This window comes from Pundamilia nyererei, unplaced genomic scaffold, assembly GCF_000239375.1.
Source record: "Pundamilia nyererei isolate P.nyererei 1_Seehausen unplaced genomic scaffold, PunNye1.0 scaffold00273, whole genome shotgun sequence".
Classification (NCBI taxonomy): Eukaryota; Metazoa; Chordata; class Actinopteri; order Cichliformes; family Cichlidae; genus Pundamilia; species Pundamilia nyererei.
The window spans coordinates 154717-162315 of NW_005187674.1; positions in this window are offsets into that span (position 1 = coordinate 154717).

The following is a 7599-nucleotide window of genomic DNA, read 5'->3' on the forward strand; positions in this document are numbered from 1 at the left end:
GGAGACTAATGTGGACGTTTATTCACAAAACAAACGTCGTGTTGCTTTCAGCAGAATTTAAAGCTTGTTACAGAGACCATGAACTCATCAGAAAAGTCTTTAGTGAAATCAAACATCAAGCGAGCAGTAAGGTCGTTTTCCTGTTGAGTTCAATCAGATTTCTATACAACCACAGAAATCGCCCCCTGCTGGCCATAAGAAAGAATGCAGAAGAATCATGTGTTAAAAAAGACGTCATAGTTTGGTCCCGCCCACTAACAGGTGCCATGATGAAGAAATAATACGCGTCATTCACTGTCGGTGGTCTTTATTTACGCCTGATCGGTGTATTTGTGTTGCTCCGCGTCTGAGTTTTCCCGTCAGGGTGGTGTAGTGGAAGACCACAGTGCCTTCAGACTTGACATGGACTCTCCCACTGTCCACTTTTTCAGTAACTTTCCGCTCCGATGCTTCTGCACACCTGTGAGGTGAATCACAGAACACACAGGTGTAAAGATGCAGCTGGAAGCTGAACATCTCTGAGAAGATGACTTTGAATCTGAAATCAGCAGTTTAGCAGATTATGGTTCAGTTCATTCATGGTTTATTTGCTTGAATTTGCCAATGATGCCTTCAATGTCCTCCACTGTGATGCAGCTAGCATCTACTGTGGAGGACTACTGCGTGTGTTTGCAGCTGATGCATTTACTTCTTTCCTCCTTATCTCTGATGATGACCTTAGTTTCATTTTCTTTTCCTTTCTCTCATATTTGACTTTATTGCTCTCCCTCGTGATGCCGATTTTCTGCTGATGCATTCATCAGCACGCAGTTCCTTCTTACGTCATGTTTGCAGTCTGTTGGTTGTGTCTGTGTTTCCTCTCATGATCATATGGTGATGTGTTCACAGACTTGTTGGTCTCTTGGCTGTGTGCTGTGGTGATGCGTTTACTGTTCATCCTCATGATGTCCACTGACTATTTATGGTGCATCATTTACCAACATCCTGTGATGCATTTAAGACCTCTCTGTTGTGGAGACGGATTCTGTAACACACACACACACACACACACACACACACACACACACACACACACACACACACACACACACACACACACACACAGTCTATATTTAGCAGTCTGCTGCAGGAGAAAACTCGTGAATTTTTTAAACTCTGTAAACCGACTTCCTCCTCCCTCTCCGTGTAACTGTCGCACCCTCATTCAGATATGAGGGGATCTCCACGGCAAGCCCCTGGTTTCCCAGGGCAAAAAGAGAGTCCAGTTACATAATCACCCCGACCTCACACACGTCTCTGCATCTGGATTTGTGAGGACGTTCCCCGACACCCTCAAACCAAAAGGAAACACGACAGCTTGTCTTTTCACCTGAGGAGCTTCAGCCTGTCCGCTTCCATCTCATCAAGTCTTCAGTCTACTTATCAAACATCCACTAATAAGTTGATCCTACAGTCTGCAAATCTTTGTTCTGTGGCATTGTTATGAATGAAAGTCTGACTTTGGAAATGCCAGTGTGGACGACGTTTTACTCAGGAAACAGCAGTGATCTGAAAAAAATGTAGCCAGTGCTCGAAAAACTGAAGTTCCCCAAATGGCCACTTGAGGCTGGCATCACTAGTTGAAATGTTCAACTTTAGAGCAGAATTAAAAGGTTTGCAGTCTGCTACAAGAATAGCTTTTGGTCTTCATAATTAATATTACTTTTCATAATAAAAGTGCAGTCATAACTCACCCGTGTGTCCGGAAAGAAAAAGGTCTTTGTGTCACAGCTGGGAGTAAAGACAAGCAGCCTGGATAAACGGGAAGCTTGAGTAAGGAGGCCGGTTTGTTGTGAAATCTCCACCAAATCCAGAATTAAACTAAATCCATCTCCTGGTGACCCGTTGGGGAAAATGGTTTGAATTAAGTAAGCATCTAAGTAAGACATCTGTGTGAGTAATAATTAAGTGCATTATTAGAGGCGTGGCCACTTTCCATTAGGTCTCACCTCTGCTATTCAGCTTTGTGTGTGGTCAGTTCGACAAATGTCTCTTCCACACTTGGTGAATGAAGTTCTAGTGTTTTAGTACTAAAATATTACCACTAATCAGCAGGTATCTGTATCTGAGTCTGTGAGACTTCCACCTTGCTAACCAAGATGAAACCCTCCATATTACACTCTTAAATATGGTCTCTTCTGTCTCCAACTCCAAACACTCAAATTGAGGCTTCAAACTTTATGATGTCACAGTGGCTACATCCAACTTTCGTGTAACGCATGAGCATGTCGAGGTTAAACGGTAGATTAACCCTGGCAGTGCACCTGGTTCATGTCTGTGAAGCGGTCTGCATGACTCCCACTCGCACTTTTACTCTGCATGGGGTCTTTTATTTTGAAATCTGAGCACATTCTTTATTCTGTTCCTCTGTCGGACTTCATGCCCTTGTCATCCGCTCTGTGCAGCCCTTCAATAAAAAATAAACCCAGCACTATATTATTTTTTCAGTGAGTAGCTGGGCACCGTTGGCGCTTGGTGCTGTGACGCATCTGATGAGATTGAGACCGTAACGTTGACGTGTATTTCTAAAGTGAACCTCAAAGAAAGAAAATAAGAAGAGTGAGTTTGCACTTTTTACCCAGATACTCAAGTCCTCAAATCTCTACAATGGAGACGGAGAGTGTAAAGTTCATGTAACCCATAGCAACTAAACAGACAGTTTATAGACCCTTTTAAGGTTCTTTGAGCATCTTTATGAACAGAAATGAGTGAATTTCAGATTTTAATGCAAACGATCACCAGAAGATAACCTTCCTCTCCTCATCTCTCTGCTACTGTTTCACCTCCTCATCTTATCTCCTCCCCTCATCACTGTCATCTTCATCTCATCTCTTCTTTCACTTCCTGCCCTCTAGGCCTCAGGTCCTTTCATCCTTTTTCTCTCCTCCACTCATCTCCTCCTGTCATTTCTATTTTTTATTCCGTCCTCTCTTCTTTCGTTTCCCAGTGTCTCCTGCCTTTTTTGCAGTTTGTCCTTCTTTTGAAAAACATTTAGTTACAGTGATAATTACTGCGAGGAAGAGTTTAGGAAACGTTACTAATACTGAGGCAGTGAGTCACAAGATTAGGGAGCAAAGCATCAATAAAACTGTTGGATCCAAATATAGGCCTAAATTTGACAACTGAACAAAATCAGAATATGATTAATATGTGAGAAAAGAAGGAAGCCAGAGTATCGGAGAGAACCCGTGAAAACTCAGAACCTTCTTGCTGTGAGGCAACAAAACCACAGCGTCACCGTGCTGCCTCTATAAAGTTAGAAATTCATGAAAATTTGAAGATTAAAGTCACAAAGTTAGTAGAAAACAAGTGTTTCTTATTGAAAAACTGCAGGTTCAGATCAGTGTCATCAAAAAACGAATAGTTAAAAAGTTTGAGAGTAAAGTTGGTGACGAATCAGAGAAATACAGCTCTCGGGCTGTCGGCCTCCCTCTGAGGTTTCCTTTTAATTAAAACTCATCACTTTCTCCCCTTCAATTAACCCACAGCCTGGCCAATCAGGCGCTATCTCGTTAAGGTGGACCCCGTCTGCGGTGAGCGGTCACCTCTTTAATCCGCCTCTCTCTGTGGGACAGGAAGCGCCCGAGAGCTAATTAGTGCTGAGCCAGGCGGCATCTCCCTGCAGAGAGCCGCGAAGCTCGACCTCCATCTCCAAACTTTACTGGGAACACAAAGAGTTGGATTCTAAAAAAAAGGAAACAGCGAGGATTGTGGGATGGCAGAGAGGGCGGAGTCTGCCCTCCTGTACATTTGTCTGAAGAGTGAAACTTCCGAAGAAACCGAACTTCATTCAACTTTTAGAAGATTTTTAGGAGCTGATCCTCAAACACGTGGTGCCAGAACTCAGACTCCTTCCTAATCCAGGACTTAGACAGAGCCCTAAATCATTTCAAAATAATAATTCTTCAGTTATTTTGATCAGGACTGTCCAGCTAAAGAAGAAAAACTAACACTTTAACTTCATACCGTGCCACTGATTAAACTAGCAGAAATGTTTAAGAACTAAAACTCTGAAAAACACCTGTGTGTGATTTCCTACAGCGTCCTTCAAAGCCCGACTGCTCCCTTCCTCCTCTTCACTCCTCTGTTTCTTATTTTTCTGTCCATTTATCTTAATTTCAGGGCCTCCCAAACTGGTCAGACACTGCTGCTAAATTATGGGAGACTCCAAAATTAGGATTTTATTCAACATGATGATTCATATTATTCATAACAAGCGTCGGGCACTTTATACTTTAAAAATATATGGATTTCATTGAATTTAAAAATTACTTCAAAAGACAAACAGATAAAATATAAAGTCTGGGGTAACAGGGGAGACAGGGTTGTACTGGGGGTGATGATCATGGTAAACGAACCAGTCTTTCGTCACACACACACACACACACACACTCCGATGTATATCAGGGGCAAATTGAGATTCAGCATCTTGCACAAGGATACTTTGACACATGCACAGGAGGATCCGTCCACTCCCTTCTGATTGAAGTTTGGTAAACGACCTGGTCGACCACCTGAGCCGCCCGATGTCTGTGAGACAGATACCAATCCAGCACAGCGAGCTGCAGCCAACAACCAACCTTTGTCTCGCAGACGGGCAAAAACAACTGAGAAACAGACGGCTGCAGGCAACCAGATCATCCTCCACAGATTAACCTACAATATTTTACAATGTTTACTGTTTGCAACATCTCACTTTTAGGTGGTAACAGCTGGTGACCCCTCGATGACCCCACAGAGAGTTTTTGTGCTGTTGTACAGTCTTTAAACTTCAGTCTGGTAGGACTTCTCAACACTGGATGAATTTAATAATATTAGAAAGGTTTAGTCTGGACTGATTGTTGGAACAAAGCTGAAACTAAAGAGAAATACGCCTTTGGTTTCTTTTTGAGCTGCTTTATCAAATGCCACCACTGAGTCCTGTTAGAAATGGGGCGCGCCTGATAAGATCCGCTTTCATATTCATTGGCAGGCAAAGTCGTAACTGAAACTAAAATCTGATAAAATGTCCAGGCCTAATCGGCACCACCATTCGTCCTGCATATTTGACGGCATGAAGGAGAATTCTGCGTTCAGATCGCCAAAATCAAGCTTTGATTTAAAGGCAGTAAAATGTTGGAAAAATTGAGCCAAAAAAAACCCAAACACGTGATCATCATGTTCAGACAGTATTTTTTTTTTTGATCACATTTCGTCATAGTTACAATAATTAGCGTCATGATCATTATCAGCTTCATAAATAGATCAGTTGATTTTTCATACAGTTAGAAGTCATATCGCAGCGTTTATGTACAGATTTAAACATGGCAAACAAAAAGCTCCAGCCGAGTCCCTGTCCAGCACATAGACCAATCCCAGTGGATCAGGTTAGTGCCATCTTTGAAGCAAAAGTGAAAAAAAAAAAAGATCTTATTGTGGTGCAGCTCAACTGCTAAGTGATCATTTTGGGGAAATTTTCAGTTGCTTAACGTTTGGTTTAAACACCCTTGAGCTTAAGATTTGAAAATCCTTAAAGCTGCACCAGAAACAGCTCGAGTTTTCCTCCCACATGTTGACATTTTAAACTCCTAACATCAGACGGTGCTGGATATGTGCTGCAGTGTACCCAAAAAAAACAAAAAAACAAAAAAAGCAGTGATATACAGGCAGTTATAACATAAAACACAAAATCTATTACAAGCATAATGTCCAGGATATAATCACAGCCCAGTTAGATGGAGCTAGCCTGGGGCAGAGTATAATCCAGGGCGTAGTCAGGGCCCATGATCCAGAGTCCAGAAGAAACAAAAGCAAAGCAAAAGGGAAGTGTCTGTCACTTCCTGTCAGATTTCACGAAACAGAAATAAATGCAACGATACAGTCAAAGTCAGTGAACATCATAGAGCAGGAAATAGACCCACCCTGCAGAAAAGCAAAAAAACCCCTGAAAACTGTCTTTGTTGTGTGCCATTTGGTGACTCCGGTAAAGAGGGAAGTATTCACAAACTGATAATAGTGCAAGAAATGTTAGAGCTCTTTTCATCCAGGATATAGACACAGACCACACCAAGGCAGTCATTTAGCTTTTGTTGAACCATTGTGGATCCCAGGCTGCGTCACGCTAATTAAAGCTGTGCAGATTTTTCATTGTCCAGCTATTACTGATTGCTGTTTGTCATCAATGATGTTTTTAAACCAGGTTTTATCCAAAGTAACCCGACTAAAACAAAGGGAAACATAATCACAAAATCTGGTGTTTTAATATTTTAGCATTTCAGTTTTTATTTCTCGGAGATGTTATTTTGAATAAAAGCCATCGAAACACAGAAACACAGTCCCACTAGGTTCGACAAAAGAAACTGTGTCTGAAAATCCAGCTAATAGTCTAAGCCTGGATCCCTTTGCCATCCCTGATGAATTTTAATGACTGTTCTGGTGGCAGGCGCTGAAACACACGGGAGACCATTTTGCATCCTAAAGTGTATAAAAAGCAATAAATAAAGGCCGGGACGCAAAATAGCTGCACAGAGAACCTGTGACGCCTAAGACATTTCACACTGTGAACTCCTGGACGTAGCCACAGCCCAACACAGACAGATAAAGCAACTCTTAATTAATCTAAGGACACAATCAGTTAACGTGTGACACCAGCTGACAGATTAACAGGAAGTTTAACGTGAACATTTGTAGGTAGTCTTTAAGGTACAGGCATTTATTTTTTCTGGTGGTTATGTTAAATCTGTTAAAGCAAACAAGCTTTCCTATGGAATGAAGTTCTTTTAGAAAAACACTTAATAAGAAGTGGTTTTTTTTTTTTAGTGTCATCACAGTTTCACTGTAACCTGTAAAACTTGAGTTTCACCAAAGAAAAGGTGATTAAAGCTGCAACAGCTGGTGGATTATCGCTCATTCTCTGGTTGAAACTGCTTAAAAAGTCCAAAGTAAGTATTTTATTTTGAAAGCTCAGTTGCTGACAAACAGCTAGCCTCGTACTACTTTCCTGGCCTAGTTTCTGTGGTGTCTTTGACGTCATTCACCTCAGAGTCTACGGTCTGCTCTGGAGGTCTGTTGGTGGTTAGATGGTCGTAGCCACTGATATAAAAGTCAGAAGTGAACACATCTGGACGAGAGTTTGAACGACATAGAGGACACCACAACAGAGACCTGACCACCATGCAGGCAGGAAAGACAAGGCAGTGGCGAACTGAACTTTCAGAATAAAATATGCAAATACTGCATCTTTTAATTTGGGGGGGTGGGAGGGGGGGGGTACTCAGGTGTCATGAGGACCTCATAAAAATCTTACATTTGGTTCCCTAAGAAGATCAAAAAGGTCAGCTGACAGCATAGACATAGCCCACATACTCAGTAATGTGCGATTCGTTAGCAGACGGGACATAATCAGATCACAACAGAGTTACTGCATACAGGAACCAATGTCAGTCATTTAGGATAAGCGTCCTTCAGGATATAGCCAGGCCCTGACAGACAGAGTGTTAAGACATAAAGTAGAAACCAGTGAAAGCAAAGATTTACAGACAACAGAAAGCACGAGTCTGTTATAATGTGACCACTGCAGGT